The sequence below is a fragment of the Mauremys mutica genome, chromosome 4, assembly GCF_020497125.1.
Source record: "Mauremys mutica isolate MM-2020 ecotype Southern chromosome 4, ASM2049712v1, whole genome shotgun sequence".
In the NCBI taxonomy this organism is placed as follows: domain Eukaryota; kingdom Metazoa; phylum Chordata; order Testudines; family Geoemydidae; genus Mauremys; species Mauremys mutica.
Window position 1 is genome coordinate 71,246,706 of NC_059075.1, and position 17,790 is coordinate 71,264,495.

General features: G+C 45.3%; 1 long non-coding RNA gene across 1 annotated transcript in view; it reads right to left on the reverse strand.

Moving 5' to 3' along the window:
- Positions 1–470: 470 nt before the first annotated feature.
- LOC123368179 overlaps positions 471–17,790 on the reverse strand; it is a 32,505-nt gene continuing 15,185 nt past the window's right edge. Inside the window, exons 2-3 of the long non-coding RNA XR_006578711.1 lie at positions 1,869–1,980; positions 471–1,648 (exon numbers count right to left, since the gene is read on the reverse strand). This is a non-coding gene — a long non-coding RNA (uncharacterized LOC123368179). The remainder of the gene's footprint in view (positions 1,649–1,868; positions 1,981–17,790) is intronic.

Sequence of the window (17,790 nt, forward strand, 5' to 3'; positions counted from 1 at the left end):
AACTTCTTTCAGAATTCAGTAGCAACAAGACTTGCTCAAAATTCAACTGAACTCCTCTTAATGAGTTTTTGCATTCATATCCTCAATTGTCCCAACAGGCCATAGGAAAATTAATTCCATCCACATCTGTTTACTTCTGCAAAACTGTATTTTACACCAGGCAGTAAATAAAGACAAATTCATCTTCAAGTAGGAGATCTACAAACTAGCCAACAAAAGATTTTCTCTGTTTGAACATGGAAATTTATCCTTCCCAAAGCTTATGCTGAAATAAATTTGTTAGTCTCTAAGGTGCCACAAGTACTCCTGTTCTTTTTTCTAAATAGGAAGTAAACCCATTTTGTCAGTAGTCATTTAAAAGTTAAAATTAAAGCCTGTAATAACTACAGTATATTTGGAGTAAATTTGAGAAAGTGCTAAGGTAAAGACATTTAGTATTTATTACTATATAAGAGGCTGTTTATGGGGGGGTTATGCCCTGCACTGGCAAATAAAGGGTTAACAGTGAGTCTATGGTACCTGAAGGGGAAACAGCTAATTAAGGATTGAAAACCAGACTGGGTGGACTGTAGGGCCACTAGGGAGAACTGAGCTGTAGCTAGGAGTTCAGACCCTAGGACTGGCACTGAAGGGAGAGGATAGCAAAGATGAAGGGGTTTCAGGCAGCTGCCAGGCATCTGGGAAAAGCTTCTTGGGAAGACAAAATTCCAGGGAGGGTGAGGACTGAAGAGTGCAGCTCCACAATAGATGCCTGCAAGTAGACAAAGGCCAGAAGTAGCTCAGAGAATCAGTGAAGAATTGCAAGGAACAGACCCCAACTGCTTATGGATTGTGAGCATTGCAGTTTCAATTATGGGCACTAGACATGGCATGGCACGACACTCATTTTGTGTCTCTGCTTTTCTACTCTTTTAAAAACCCATGACTTATGCAAAAATTAGGGTTTTTTATGTATCATGCATTGCAGTTTCTTCATGAATGTACAGTATTTCTAATTTATAATAAAACAATGAAACAGCTTTAAAATGAAACGGTGCAAGTGGAGAGCAGTATATAACAATTTTGGGGAGATGGCTCCAGTTCACTGGTGAGTGTACACCTTGCTCTTGTTCTTTTGCCTTCTGGCCCTGAGTCTTGGGGCTCAATGTTGTCAGGGGCATTTGATGGGTGGAAAAAGCTGGGATCCTGGATGAGCTGAGGCAGGAAATGGCATCTGAGAGCATGGCTGTGAGGGTACAGCAGGGAATATATGCTGGTGTTCGCAGTACCCTATATCATCATTTCAGGGGCTGCAGAACATGGATGGGTCCTGGTTGAGGGCACTGGATTGTCTGTGGGACTGCTAGTGGCATACACTCCAGCAGAGCATTCTGCTTCTGTAGTTTCTCCAGGAGATGCCTCTGCATGTCCCTGTCTTTCTCTGCGGTGCTGTCTCTGCCCACTTTGATGCTCTGGATAGCTGCCTGTCTTTTTCCCTCTCAGACCGCAAACAACTTCCAGCTCTCAGTTTTATTTTTCTGTGAGACTTTGCAATGAGGTCTCTGAAATCTCATCCTGAGTTCTCAGTTTCTTCTCCCTCAGGTTAGCCAGCCACTTAGCTGTTGATAAAGGCCCTGTCCTTGAAGTTCTGGCCCTGCAGATGCCATGGCTGGGGGAGCATGAAAAAACCAAGTAGTTATTGTTCATGTTCCAGAGAGGCAATTATACCTTTTTAAAAAATATATATATGGGGGGGCTAGACGGGGAATTTTGGGTGGGCAGTATTTGCTATTCATGTTTGCAGTTGTCTTGGGGGCTTTTGGGCGAGGGCTGGGAATTACATTCCTAGTTTGGGTTCATAGTTCAGGCTGTGCCTTGGCAGTACTTACATGGTGTCAGAGGTTGAGGGGCAGCATCTGGTGGCAAGCTGGATAATAATGGTCTTTTCATTCCCTTTAGGTTGTCCTGCATGTCCATGCAATATTACACTGAGCTAGGTAACTAGGGGCCAGAGAACAATATTTTTCAAAAAGGCTAAAGACAGACCAGTGACATATGTTATGAAGTTATTCACCAAGATGTTGAATAACACCCCATCCCCCACCAAGATGCTTTAGAAGTGGAAGGGACTTGTGAGTTTTGCTGCGGTCAATGACTCTGCAGCTATCCTGCAGAATGTCCACACTACAATCAAGCAAGTTCTCAGTCTTACATTCTATTGTATTTCCCCTGCAGACATGCTGAAAGTGCATTAAAAAAAAAGATTGGGGTCTGTATTGATTGTTTGAAATCTCCCAGGTTTTTTTCTATGTAAGCCATTAAGAGCTGTACAGCTGTGCTATCCTGAAGGTAAACTTCTCTTCTCAAAATCCCTGCTCCAAGCCAAAGATACCTCACCAGGGAGCTGTCATTTTACTACCTTAATGGGCATGTAATGCGCATGTTTACCTCATGTAAACAGAGAACACTAAATTGTCGTATGTCTTTTAAGAATATCCTCCCAAATGGAATAAAATGCCTCTTCTCATTTGCTAACATTTTCAATTCCTAGATGACTGATCTATATGTTAATGATCATTTATTTTCTCAGGGCTGCTGGAACAGTAAGTCTTGTTTCTCTTAGCAAAATGTCCTCCTCACTAACTTCTTCCTTAAATAACTGATCTGATCTCAGTTTGGGGTCTAAATCTGCGCTTTCTTTGGGCCATCCTTTTAAAACAGTTACTCTCAGTTTATGCTAAAAGTTCTGTTTTTCAGTTTAAAATTCTCCTAATTATGAATTAATAGGAATATGCCTCACCGCATGAATTCCGTACTCATCAATAACACTTTCATGTGGTATTGATCTGTTTATCACCCTGTTCAAGACATCTATATTATTTACTCCTTTTATATTCTACACAGAAATAATATCTCTGCACTTTCAACATCATACATTAGATCAGGGTTAGGCAACCTATGGCACGCGAGCTGATTTTCAGTGGCACTCACACTGCCCGGTCCTGGCCACCGGTCCGGAGGGCTCTGCATTTTAATTCAATTTTAAATGAAGCTTCTTAAACATTTAAAAAACCTTATTTACTTTACATGCAACAATAGTTTAGTTATATATTATAGACTTATAGAAAGAGACCTTCTAAAAATGTATTACTGGCGCGCAAAACCTTAAATTAGAGTGAATAAATGAAGACTCGGCACACCACTGCTGAAAGGTTGCCGAACCCTGCATTAGATTGTAATTTGGTGCTGAAGACGAAGGTTTTTAAAAACAAACTAGTACTAATTTCTACATGTAGAACTTTGTACTGTATAAATGGTGTATAGGGTTGTTGAACCGAAGATAAACAAAACTAAAACACAGTTGGTAATATCTCCTCTTCAAGCTTGCCATAGTTTCTTTCTGCCTTCTATGCAATTGCTTGCCCTTCTTGCATAAGACTTGACCTCATTCTCTGGAAAATGCACCTATTGACAGTGCACCTGGCTCAGGTAACTCACAGTATTTTAAAATGGATAGATTAATGAACAGTGTTTTAAACTGCTCTTTATGTCTGTTTTCCCAATGCCAGATAATGTTATTTTCCAGCAATTTCTTTAACTGGAAATTGGAGGCCCTCATAGCACTCCTACAATATCCCCATTTCATGATAGAATGTGGGGAATTATAACTAAATGGATCCCAGTTCTATACAAACCACCTAGCTCTCCAGTGCACTTACAGTACGTATATCTCATCCCATAAGATATATCAGGTAAGCACAGATTTATATTTACATACTCCTGGGGGAATTCTGAACCACTGTGCTATGCAGAACTTGTGCAGAATTAATATTCTGCACAGAATTAATTTTTTTCCTGCAGAATTGGTGTTGCAGAGCTGCTGGCCCCAACTAAGGGCCACTGGATCTGGCAGAGCCCAGCTCCCAGACTGAAAATAGAGGCCACTGCTGCAGAGAGGGTGAGAGTTACCGGCATGCCTTGAAGGAAGGAGGCAGTGTGTGGGCCATGCCCTTGTAGTGAATGGAAGGCCCAGCCCAGCCTGGCAGGGATGGAGGCCCTGCACAGTGTCAGCCCTGACAGGCCAACACTGAAATCACCACAGGAAACTCAATACAAGCCCAGTCTGAGCTGCATTAGGCTCTCTCCCACTTTGGCTCCCTGGGCTCGGAGAGTGAGGGGGTGCAGGTGTCTGGCCCTGCAACTGGGCTTGGGGAGGGAGGGAGTGCGGGTTCCTAGGCCGGGGGCACCCTGTGGCTGGGCTCTACAGGGGAGGGGTAGCAGGTGTCTGGGCCAGAGGGGCCCTATACAGCCCCTTCAAGCACCCCCAAATACCCTCTCCCAGTACACGTACCCCACCAGCATCCCCCGACTGTACCCCTTACAACTCCCCTTCTACCCAGCAGTGTCCTCTATATGGTAACCCTACAGAGTCAGGGCGAAAAAATGAGAATCAACTAAAAGACCTGAGGGGCAGAGTTTCCCCCCCAGATATGCCCAGCTGGCATGTATGATCAGACTGAGGTGCCCAATAAAAAGCATTACAGAGAAACAGGAACTGGGTTGTCGTAGAGGTTTCTTTAACTCTCTACTCCTGGAGAAATGTTTTTTGTGTTTGTATTGTTACAGACATACTTGCTGACAGGTATTTTGAAATAAATTACCAGAATAATTGACACTAACCTGATTATATTGTGTTATTTTTCACAAATAAACTATGCAGGATTTTGCAGAATTTTAAAATATTGTGCACAGAATTTAATTTTTTGGTGCAGAATTCCCCCAGGAGTAAAAATTTACAGAACCCCCGTGCCCCAAAAAGTGAGAATACGCCCCCCCATGGAGAGAAGAGCAAATTGTATTAAAAAATTTGAGAGAGCTTTGAAACACCCATGATTGCCTGTGTTCATGAGACTGGCAGTAGACTGTCTGTCCCTGCTAAGACAGTTCTATTTCCATATAAAAACAAAATTCATTAACATTATTTTTCATTTGCCGCTCATCCCGGCAGCCACTTCCACTCTTCTTGTGAAACTCAGCTTTGCTTTCTGGATCCCTAGGCAAATAGCATTGTTGTAATATACCGTAATCGAGATGATTCAGCATGTTTAGAGATCTGCTATCCAGATTGTAGGAACCAATGCGTTGGTCTGAGTTGCAGAAAGGTCAAGGCCAGCTGGAAGGCAAGACGGGAAGGAGAGGAGATACTGCACAGAACTAATGAAGCAGGAAAAAAAAACATTTCTGGTGTTACCTTCTCCTTTTACCCACAGCTCTCTCCATTCCTTTTCCTTAGCAACATGCAGAGAGCCACCAGTAGCCCTGAGATACAGTTCTAGGCAGCACCTGACATAATTAATTTTAGACCAGACCCTGCTCTGCTTCACGGACCTTTCTGTATCCATAACATCAAGGCAGCATTCGTATGCATAGATATTTGAGATGCAATTTTATAACAGCCTGAAACTCTCACATGTTGCAGTCACTGGGTCTGCTAGGCTGTCTGGGCCCTCTACTGAACAACAATGTTGATTTACAAAGCAGGTCTTCAGGCTCAGTTTTTTGCAAGCCAGACTCAAAATGTAGATACTGGGAAGCTGTACTGAGGCACAGAACTCTGAATGATATATGAACTTGGATTAACAGCAGGCAAAGTGTGTGAAAGCTTCTTACACAGATACTCTTTGAAAAGCAACCAAGGTGTGTACATGAGGTCAGAGGGAGTTTAAAAATACACTTACAAATGAACTATCGTGCAAGATCAAGGATAAAAGATTTTTAAGTACATTCCTCCTCCCCACCCTCCATGATGAAGGGACCTCCCTGGAAACAGTTCCTATCAGCTAGATTTTTGAGGGAAGAGGATATAAAAATGCCCCACAAGGAAAAATGATCTTCTCTTTGCTGTTTGTATTCTCACTCAGCCAGAGGCTCTAAACTGAAGCAATAGATCCCTCAGAGTTATCCCTGGGTTTGCCCTGAAAGACATGTTGAATTGACAGATCACTACAAGTCTGTTGCGATTCATTTGCATGATATGCTTGCTTGCGTTAGCCCGTAAATAACCAGCGCTTAATTTGTGCCAGGGCTTGCCAGAGCTCAGCCCCTGCACTTCTGGGCTTGCCATGTCAGTTATGAAAGTGAAAAAATGTTTGAGCCCCAGCACCTAATTGCTTGAGCCACAGCACCCATTTCAAATTAAGCACTGTAAATAACTTTTATTTTCCTAGTTAATAAAACCTTTAGATAGTTTATTACAGAATTGGCTACAGGCGTTGTCTCTGGTGAGATCTAATATACAAAGTGATCTAAGGGAAGTGACTGGTCTCTCGGGAATGGAAGCAACCTGAATATTTTGTGAGTGTTTGTGTAAGAGACCATTTATCACCGAGTCCAGCTTGCTTGACTGGCAAGATAGAAGAGCCTAAGGGGACTGTCTGTGACTCCATGGTAAAACTACTGATCCCGGAGTTCATATTAGTTACTGGATTGGTGAAATTTAGTTATAGAACATGCCACCAGTTTGGGGTGTCTGCCCTGTTTTTGACAGTCTACCCTGAGGTAGGCACTCACGGTCCTGAGCAACTCCAGAGAGCATGACAAATCTATCTTAGAAACTTGCCTTTATTTTCACCCATCTGAAATGGGAACTATCCAGCCACAAGCAATCGACATTGGCTTGGGCTAATTAATACTTTAAAAGGACATGTTTAGGTAGAGAGAGAGATGTAAATTTCAAGTTTTGTAAAACCAAGAATTTATAGAACCCAGGTCCAATAGGAAGTGGCACTGGGAATTTTTTTAATTGCACTGAGAATATGAATATAAATAAAAATTTTATATAGGTATAAACACTTTTTGCTGTGTTTACAACCCTTGTAATACCCTGTGTTTGCAGGTTTGTGCTAGTGCATAAGAACAGGAAAGTGAAACTGGCTGCACTTCAAGTCTATTTTCAGTGTACTATGCTCCAAAATGAGTGAAATGCTAAAACTGATCATTAATAGTAAAAATTAAATTAGATTATTTTCATTTACAGGGTTACCTAAGGTATTAATGATTTTTACAATGGAGTCTCTTTAAAATAAAATGATTGTTTAATTTTTAAAGGAAACAATTGTCTATAAATATATATTTAATTTTGTTTTAAACTACCAGATCCCCACATTGCTGTGTGAGGGTAAGAGAAGGAGAAAAATAATATAGAAAGCAAGATGTTTGGTTATACCAGTGTGCCACATGGGAATGTAATGCACACTCACTCAGCGTATCATGTGCTTTTATACCAGCCCCCAGGAGACTTCGGGTGGACAGTAATTCATAGCAACACTTCACTTGAACCAGATCCCCATATTGGTAGGGTTAATGCACGCAAGATGCACATCAGAGCCTCTACATCTTGTAGGACTGAGGTTATTCTCGGTCTATCTCCATTGCCCATTTCCCTCTCCTAGATGGGAGCCCCATGTGTCCCCCTTTTCTATGTCAATTTCATTGAAGTTGCCCTCGTTGCTATCTCATTACACTGGGTCTTGTTTCCTCTCCCTGTGAAAAAGCACTTCCCTTGCTCCCCAGGAACCCTTAAGAACAATTAGTTTTATTTCCTTTATTATGACTTTCAGCTTTATAGAAGCTGCTCATTCATTCTGGCTCATCTGTTCAGACTGGGGAAGGAAAAATCCACCTTTTCCCCATTTAATAAAACCTTTTCCTGATATAAAGATATCATAATGATCTGGAAAAAGGGGTGAACAGTGAGTTGGTAAAATATGCAGATGATACAAAATAACTCAATATAGTTAAGTCTAAAGCAGACTGTGAAGAGTTACAAAGGGATCTCACTAAACTGAACAACACTGCAGATGAAATTCAGTGATGATAAATGCAAAGCAATGCACATTGGAAAACATAATCCCAACTATACATACAAAATGATAACAGCTAATTTAGATTCTATCACTCAAGAAAGATCTTGGAGTAAATAATGGCTAGTTCTCTGAAAACATCCACTCTGTGCAGTGGCAGTCAAAAAAAACAAAAACAAAAAACTAACAGACAGGGCCGTAACTAGGGCAGGGCAAGCAGAGCAGTTGCCCAAGGTGCAGAGACACCAAAGGTGCAAAAAAATGGGGTGGCATGAGCCCCTTCCTCCTTCCCCCCCCCTGCAGGATCGGGCCCAGCAGCATCCAGCTAGAGCCCAGGGTGCTAAGCACCCCCACGCAGGATCGCTGGCCCGGTGATCCTGGCCAAAGCAGGCTCCCAGCACTAGGACCCTGGCAGGGCAGTAGGTGGGCAAAGTGCTGAGTGCTGCTTGACTCCTACTGAGCATGCTCATTGTTCACATCTGCTGAAGCTGCTGTCCTCGCTGGGGATTGAAAAGGTTAAATGGGGACAAAGGCGCCAAATCAGGGGTGGGGATGGGCAGTGTCTTAGCAGGGAGGTGGAAACTGACTGCCTGGGGAGGGATCAAACAGCTGGAGGCAGGGGCAGGGGAGGGACTGAGGAGCAAAACTGGAGGCAGGGGGTAGGAGCTGGAGTTCAGCCCTGGGGTGAGATGCTGCCAGATGTTGACAGAGGGCAAAGCCCTGCCACAGGGCAGGGCAGAGGGGATAACAGATACCCCGATAGGGCAGGTGGCTCAACCTATTCGCAAAAATAAGGTGTGGGGGTGGGGGGGTTCCATGCTTATGAGGAAGTAGACATCCTGGGCTGCTTGTGATTTACAGTTGGGGAAGCAACAGTAGAAACTAAGTACTGTGTACCTTACAGAGACACAGCTGTGCTGCTACAGCTGTGCCACTATAGGGTCTCCCGTGTAGCTGCTCTTTGCCAGCAGGAGACAGCTCTCCTGCCGGCAAAATAAAAACCACCCCCAAGGAACAGCAATAGCTTTGTCAGCGGGAGAAAGCACTGTCCACATTGCGCTTTTTGTTGGTAAAACTTTTGTCAGTCAGGGATGTGTTTTTTTTCCCCACACCTCTGATCATCAAAAGAGCAGTGTAGACGTAGCTAAAGAAAGTAAACACAGCACAAGTTAAACAGGCCTTTTTAGTCAACACTCAGTAAGGGTAAAACATGCCCTGCTCCCTCCTTTAGCTGTGTTGTCCTGTTATTGTGACCTACCCTTACTTGTTGCTGTCCCAGCCTGATTCAATCATTATTAAAAGAACAGAATAAGGAGCCTCCTTCTGAGCCATTGTTATAATGCTCCATTAACTTGCCAGCAAGGTGCATAGGCGGCAGGTTTGTATAATTTTTGGTGGGGCCCAGAATGGGTGTAATCTCCCTCTTTCCCTCCCCCCCCCCTGTAAGATGATATATATATTTTATTAAATAGTGTAAAAATGGATTGGAAGCCATAAGCGTTTAAGTTTCTTTTTATTGCATAATATCACTATAATAAAAAAATATTTAACTAAGAATATCAGTTATTAATACTCTTTTGAATATGGAAACGACCATACACTGTGCTGAAACTCCAACTGGAAGCAAGGTGAGTGGGGCTGCAGGGACCCTGGCTAGTAAGGGGCCAGCAGAGGGAACCCCAGAGCGGCGGCGGGCTGAGCAGCTCAGCCTGCACCACATGCCATGAAAAATCAGCTTGCGGCCAACCCCTGTTCTAGAGCATCCCAGCATGCGCTTCCCAAAAGTCTGCACAGGGCACTGACTCTCCCTCCTCTCTGGACTTTGTCTCTTTTCTAGGCATTAGGAGGCCACCTGATCTCTTTGTTCTCCAACACCTTCAGTTGGCACCTTGCAGGAGAGCGGCCCAGGCCATCAGTTGCCTGGAGACAGGGTGTCGGCCATTCTCTGTGCAGACAGCATCACAATGGCCCTCTAGGGCTTTACAACAATCACACCCCCTTATCCCACCATCTAGAGCCTTAAGAAATGCATTGGGGAAACTGAGGCACACAGTATTCAGAGAAAACGCCTGCATACGACCAGTTACATACTTTGAAGGGTGTAAAATAATCAAATATTGTGCTAAATACAATGATACTCCAAACTGACCACCAAATTTAAGTTGCATGTTTTTCCCCTCAGGTGAGGGTTCTGGGGTGGGGCTGGGGATGAGGGGTTCACAATACAGGAGCATGCTTGGTGCTGGGGGTGCAGGCTTTGGGGTGAGGCAGGGCTGAGGATGAGGAACTTGGGGTGCAGACAGGCTGCCCCAGGGCTAGGGCCAGAGAGGACTCCCCATCACCACCACTGGCAGCAGCAAGCTCCAGGGGAGGGACCCCTCCTCCCCCCCTGCCCCCCACAGCACACTCACTCTGCACCACAGTCACTGCACATGCTCCTAGGGCCCCTCTCAGGTCCAGAAAGCTCACTCCCCTCCCCTATGATGGGTACTGGGGGGGGGGCACAGGTGGCCCTTCCATGTTGCTGCCCCTCACCATAACTTCACTGTGGATGGGGGATGGGGCTGCCCCTTGCCCAGCATGGGGCAAAAGTGGGGTAGGCAGGGTGGTGGCTGGCTATGGAGCGGGGGAGCAGGGTGTCATAAAATTCACCCAAGCCCCAGCTGCTCAGGTCTAGGAAGCCTCCCTCTCCCATCCCTCCTGTGGCGGGTGGGTTGGTGGGTGCTGGGGGAGGGGGCATTGCCTTCACATGTGGCTTCCTGCCTCCCCTGTGCAGCCTGCTGTGCCTCACTGGGGGTAGGAGTGGGGGCTGGGTCTGGGGCAGGGGGGGAATCATAGGGTCAAACACAATACAAAATCATAGGGTCAAACACTCACGGAAGCCCCAGCAGCTGCTAAGGTGAGTGATGTCCGTCTCCTGGCCCGTTCGTGTCTCCTCCAGGTAGGGGCGGGGGAGGGGAGGGGAGAGGAGGCCCCCTCCACTCCCCTCCCCCTCCTGAGTGCTTCAGCAGCAGTTAGCATTCCTCTTAGGCTACGGCGGCAGCAGCAGCAAGGGAGAGAGAGACGCGCTGTGCGCTGTCGTTACATTCAGGCAGGGAAGCTCCGGGGAGGGGGAAAAACCTAGCTCCAAATATTGGTGGAGCAGAGCCCCTGACTATGAATATTCCTGGGGCTTTAGCCCCAAGAGCCCATATAAGTTGGCGCCCATGGCAAGGTGCACTCAAACATCAGGGAATTGACACCGTCAGAGCAGACTGGCCCAGGATGCTGAACACACTTTGGCTTTTTTTTTTTTTTTTTTTTTTTTTTAAAAAGGCTTCTAATCTTGGGCTAGGGACAATTTTCAGTTGTGCCCAGACAGATAAGAATACAGACCATTTACTGTACAGGTGAAGAGACCAATAGGGAAATCTGCACTGCGTTCAGATCTGGATTGGGGCTGCTGGTGAGATACAAACCAGTGAAGAAGCATGTCTACTGTGACCTGTGCTTGTAGCATTCTGGGCTGTGACCCAACTAGTCTGTTCCTGACACCCTTCTCTACGAGACCAGGGTCATCAACTCAGTTATATGCCCATCTAGCCACTAAACCAAAGGCACTGTCTCACACTGACGCATACATAGTCAGATTTCACAATCACCACAGCCATATACTTTCTTCTGTCTACATACTTAGGTGTGTGGGGCCTTGCCTGGCCAGAAGTCAAAAGTCATAGAACCACAGGGTTAGAAGGGACTGCAAGGGTCATCTAGTCTAACCCCCTGCAAAGATGCAGGATATGTCATACCTCCTATCAGCTGTTTCAACATAGCTTCCCCAGCTGAATGATACTTCCCACACTGGCCTTATACAAACAAGCCATGCTATTATAATCAGAGGCAGATTATGGGTTTGGGGGGGGCCTGGGTCTGTGCAAGTGGGGGCCCCTTCCCACCCCTTCCACCAGCAGTCTCCCTCCCAGCACGCCTGCCAGGGAGCAGGTGCTTCCCCTGATCCCTGACAGGAGCATTGGGCGGGCGAGGAGAGCAGGGCAAGCCCCTGTGCCCCAACCCTGCTCCCCAGCAGGAGCACCAGGCAGGCAGAGCAGGTTGGAGCATGGGGCACCTCAACTGGCCAGGGCCCCTGGGCTAATCTGCAACTGGCTATAATCCTTAATCCCAATTTGCTTGGCAGGATTCAGCAGGAGAAATGATCAGGTATAAACCATCCATAATATTGTACCAGGAAGTAAACAATAATCAATACTCTTCTTAGAAAAATAAAATCACAACGCAAAAGATAAAAAACAGAAATCTTACAACTCCCCCCAGCCCCCACAACCCAAAATGGCCGTCTCCCACATATAAAGGCCAGAGAAAGGGTGGCTTCTGCTTATACAGAGGCAGATGGTATGGTTGTAATTCAATTGTTAGGGAATCCACTTCCGTGTTAAATTCATTCTTTGTGTACTCTTGAGTCCCTTTTATTCTCCCATGTGTCATTGAGAGAGATGGCTGTTTATTCTAGCCACAGTCTCACTGTGGGGTGATGGAAAACCACCAGTATAACTTTAATAAACAAAAATGCAATTTATGTCTTTCTGAATGTTTCATACTATTAAGTCATTGCAGTATCCATATTTATGTTACGATTATTTTCAGTTCATTTTTTTTTCAGTGCTTACCAATGAGTTTACTCAAAGTTTATATAGAAGGATACTATGGGGGTGTTAAGGGATTGTGTGAAAATTAGTGTGACACCTAAAGGAAGCATACAGTAGCTTTTATTGTCTATGGACTGTACCAATACACAAAAATAAATGCATTATCATTATTCTATAATATCCTAACTCATATCATCTAAAAAACCTGGTAGGGGGTGCAAATATGCTTGCTTGCCCAGGGCGCTAAAATGCCTAGTTACAGCTCTGCTAACAGAGTCTCAGGAATCGTTAGGAAAGGCATAGAAAATAAGCCAATAACTATCATAATGCCACTATATAATCCATAGTATTCCCACACCTTGAATACTGCATGCAGTTCTGTTTGCCCCATCTCAAAAAAGGTATATTAGAATTGGAAAAGGTACAGAGAAGGGCAACAAAAATGATGAAGGATATGGAATAGCTTCCATATGGGGAGAGATTAAAAAGCGTGGGACTGTTCAGCTTGGAAAAGAGACAGTTGAGGGGGGATATGATAGAGTTCTATAAAATCATGAATTATGTGGAGAAAGTGAGTAAAGAAGTGCTATTTACCCTTCACATAACAAAAACTACAGGGCTACCCAATGAAATTAATAGGCAGCATGTTTAAACCAAACAAAAGGAAGTACTTCTTCCACAAGTCAACCTATAGAACTGATTGGCCAAAACTAATGTGGTTCAAAAAAGAATTAGATAAATTCATGGAGAATAGATCCATCAATGGCTGTTAGCCAAGATGGTCAGCGATGCAACAACATGCTCTGGGTCTCATTAGCCTCTGATTGACAGAAGCTGGAAGTGAATGACAGGATGGATCATTCGATGATTGTCTGTTCTGTTCATTCCCTCTGAAGCACCTGGCATTTGCCACTGTCAGAAGACAAGAGACTGGGCTAGATGGACCATTCGTCTGACCCAGTATGGCCATTTTTATTTTCTTAAAGAGAATTATTTTGTCAGTGGAATAGAACAAGGAGACAGCTGCAGGAAATTGCCCTGGATGATAGAATCATGAGAGAGATATGGTGCTATTTCTTTCTGCTGGTTTCAGAAATCAAGTGGACTTATATCTTCAGAACTAACTGCCAATATAAGAGGGGCCCAATTCTGGTTCCAGCCAAGCTATGCTTGGCACTATAACAGAGGGGGCAGAAAAATATGGCTTCATGCTGCCTTTATGCCTTCCCATATCCTGGCATTGTCTGGGATACTGACCAGCTCCTGTCATAAATTAGAGTAGCCTTGGAGCTGCTCTAACTTATTCTTGGTTGCCCATAGCCTCTAGAGCAGTGGTCCCCAACCTTTTTGTGACCAGTAGCACATTCATGTTTTCAGAAGAGTGTGGCGGGCGCCAACAATTTTTCAAGGCTTATTTTGTATTTGTACATTAAATAATACAAAAAAACATATTTAATATTACATAATATATGAATCCAGAGAGAAGAGAGAAGCTGCGAGGACAGAGAACACTGGTGCCCGCAGCCCCGGAGTACTCTGTCCCCAGCAGGCGCGGGGGCCTGGATTCTCTCTACTGCTGGGCACTAGGCGGGTCCCGCGCCTGCTGGGGACCGAGAACATCAGCGCCCTCAGCCTGCAGCCCCGGAGCTCTCTGTCCCTGGCAGGCACAGGGCCGTGGCTTCTCTCCCCTGCGGGGCACTAGGCAGGTCCCGCACCTGCCGGGAACAGAGAACACTGCGCCCGCAGCCTGAGTTCTCTGTCCCTGGCAGGCGCAGGGCCGTGGCTTCTCTCCCCTGCTGGGCACTAGGCAGGCCCCGCACCTGCCGGGAACAGAGAACACTGCGCCCGCAGCCTGAGTTCTCTGTCCCTGGCAGGCGCAGGACCGTGGCTTCTCTCCCCTGCTGGGCACTAGGCAGGCGCACATAAATGCCCCGGAGGGCGCCATGGTGCCCACAGGCACCACGTTGGGGAGCAGTGGTTCTCAAACTTTTTTTTTCCTTGAGGACCACTGCAGGTCTCAGAAGACTACTTAATGATCTTTCAAAATTTTGTTTGTACTATTAGCTAACCATTGTAAAGCGCTTTGGATAAAAGCGCTATATAGGAAAAAACATTATAATAATTAATGTTTTTTGTTCTACAAATAAAAGCACACAACTCAGATTTTAATATCAGTAGTCTTACCTTTCTAATGCGATGGAGGTGCCCTCTCTCCCCCACTGTGGCAGCCCCCGAGCTGGAGCTGGGAAGGAGGGGGGGTCTCCCCCATCGTGGCAGCCACCAAGCTGGGCTGAGAAGGATGGTGGGTGTCTCCCTCTCTCCCCTGCCACAGCAGCCCCCGAGATGGGGCTGGGAAGGAAAGGGGGCTCTCTCTCCCAACACAGCAGCCACAGAGCTGAGGCTGGTAAGGAGAACCATCTCTCCCTGGCAGCTGCAGCCCTGGAGCTGGGGAAAGTCGCCTCTTTCTCTGGTTGCCACAGCCCTGCACATCCTAAATTCTCCCCACCCCCTCTTCTCACCCCACTGCCCCCTCCCACCTACCCTCTATCCCCCCCCCCCCCCCAAGGCTGCTACCTCACATGTGCATCTTCTCCGGGATCCAGGCATCTATTTAGTGGAGCCATGCCTGCACAGCTCCACTAATTAGGTGGGTGGCCCTTCATTTTCTCATGTGCAGCCGCCCAGGCATGCACCTTAGAGGGAACTATCTGCGGATCACCTGAATGGAGCTTGCTGACCACTGGAGGTCTGTGGACCACAGTTTGAGAACCTCTGCTCTAGAGGATTTGTAGCAGCCGAGAATAACTGGGCACACCAGGAAGGGAGGCTCCAGGATGCAATATGGTTGGCTCTGTCCCCACTGGAGAAGAGCCTGTGATTGGGGCATGATGCCCTGTAGGCAAATTCGTTACCTTTATGGCCCTCTTACAACAGCTTCAGTGGCATAAGATAGGGGTTAAAACAAGTGATAAAACACCTTTTACCATCCCTGGCTTGGGTCTCTAGATTTGGTAATTAAACAGGTGAGCTGGAGAGAACATTTGTTGCAACAATGTACCATCCTCCTGTCTGTTCTCAACAGAAATACTACACATACGTGCCTGGAATTCAGTTGAGTTATTCCCAGAATGTATTTGCATACAAACAACCTTAACTCTGCCCTGTAGTGACACCAGGAGGGGAAATATCTAAAGTGTTTTTAAAGAGCAGGTTTAATTTAATCTGGGACTACAAACACTAAAATTATTAATCATAACTGTACAGTTATTCCATGGTATCACTACAGGGCAACATTAAGGTTTTTTGGGTTCCTTATATGTGGATTTCTTAATTTAACATATCTGGATTTAAGTGTAAACTTAACTCCAAATTTCTTGGGTTTGTGATTCCTGATTTTGGGATAATTGCAATATCCCTGTAATGTTTGTTACCTTTAAAGCAACTGACATGTACTCTCAACCTTAACTCAATATTAATTTATTTTTTGTTTGGGATTTAATATCTTACATGTATATAAGACTGTATCTCAATTAATTTTACAAACAAGAATCACTTCCTCCCAAGCGTGCAGACCCCATGACCAGGAGGTGGAAACCAAAATCTTGTAGGACAAAGTAGTGTGTTTCCATAAAGTGACAAAGTAACCCTTTGATCAGGCCATGGCTAAAGAAGGATCTCATGTAGCTGCCCATGGAGTGGAATGTATGAGCTTCTGAAGCCAAGTCCAGGTTTTAGAGATTGACAGGTGAAGAAACCCAACCCTTCGTCCACATGTCCTGTGCTGTTGTTACTCTTGCAGTAACTGGCAGAACTGAATCCCTTCTGTTGAATTCTAGCAACAAATTTGGGGTGTACAATCCTCCACATGGGTGATGACATTAGGTGATGAATACCATTCTGGAGGGTGGACTTAAGCACTATCCTTTCTTAGCCTTTGCCTGATCAAGGGTGTTCCTTTGTCATATTCTGGACACTCACTGCTTTGCCCTACATGGTTTTGGTTCTCATCTTATACAGCCTTCAGCTGGCAGATAATTTCCACTTGTCCACAATTTCTGGTATGGAGCAGATGCCACTTTCATGGAACCTTAAGCTCTCCCTCACACATACTTTCCATCAGGTATTAGGGCCGAAGCTGCGTCAGTGTCTGTCTTTGTTACTGTTACGCTGAGTGTTTCACTTTTAGGATAAAGGATATTTGCAAGTGTAAGAGGGCAGTTTGTCCGTACCCTTTACAGGTAGGTGTGGATAGGCATCAGCCAGTCTTCTTCCAAGGCTCAGTTCTTCTAAGAAAAGGCATTCGGGGACTTGTAGGTCCCAAAAAGGATCATATGGCCAAACTGAAGTTAGCATATTGTCAAAGGGGAAGACAGATGACTGTCATCTGTCACAACATCTAAAAGGTCTATGGCTCCATATGGAGAGGTAGACTCAAGGGAACAGGATAAGATGTCTAACGCAAGTAGCAATAGCAGTGAAGACAGAACAGCGTGGTCTTCAGCACAGGTAGTACAAGCCTGGCATGGCCCATTGGTATGTACTTGGCTTGCCAGCTGATTCTTAAGCCTTTGCTGTACTATCTTCACTGAGCTAGCTGAAGTCACACTAGATCCAGCTGACTAGTTTGTGCACAGCTTTTGCTGTCTAGACAAACTCCTAGGGAGTTAAAAGACCAGCTGGGAAAGGGTCTTCTGAGGACCCCTAAGCTGGTCTACAAGAAAGATGCTGTGGAAGGAGGAGTGTTATATAACTGGAAAGAAGCCAGACAAAAGCTTGCATAAGAAGGAGAAACAGGACAGGGCTGTTTAGCTGGTGAAGGGCAGATTGACTGATAGGGCCCCAGGGCTTTCAAGAATTAGCTAATTAACCTTCCCTACTCACCTACTGATAGGAAAATAGAGGTTCAGAAATCATTAAATGATCAAGGTCCCAGCATAATTGGCCCAGAACTAGAATCATGAGTGTCAAGTTCAGACCAACAGACAATGTTGCCTCATTAACTCTTTAATTACAAATTCAAAATATTTTGGGGACTGTTGCATTTAAAGTGAAATTAGTGCTGATCAAAGACTACAGCTTCGCAGACCAAGTGACTATAGTTCTTTATGTACAGCACAATAGGTGCCAGGGCAAGCTTCCCCTACTCTAATCCTTGCCAATGTACCTTTCCACTAGTCTGCAGAGACCACCTAGTGGAGCAAGATGAGAGTTTGATCTCTGGGGTCCATTAAGTCCCTGGACTCTGTAGGGGTTGTCAGCAATAGAGCTAATTAGTACCACCTGTGATGTTGGAAATCACTAGGAAC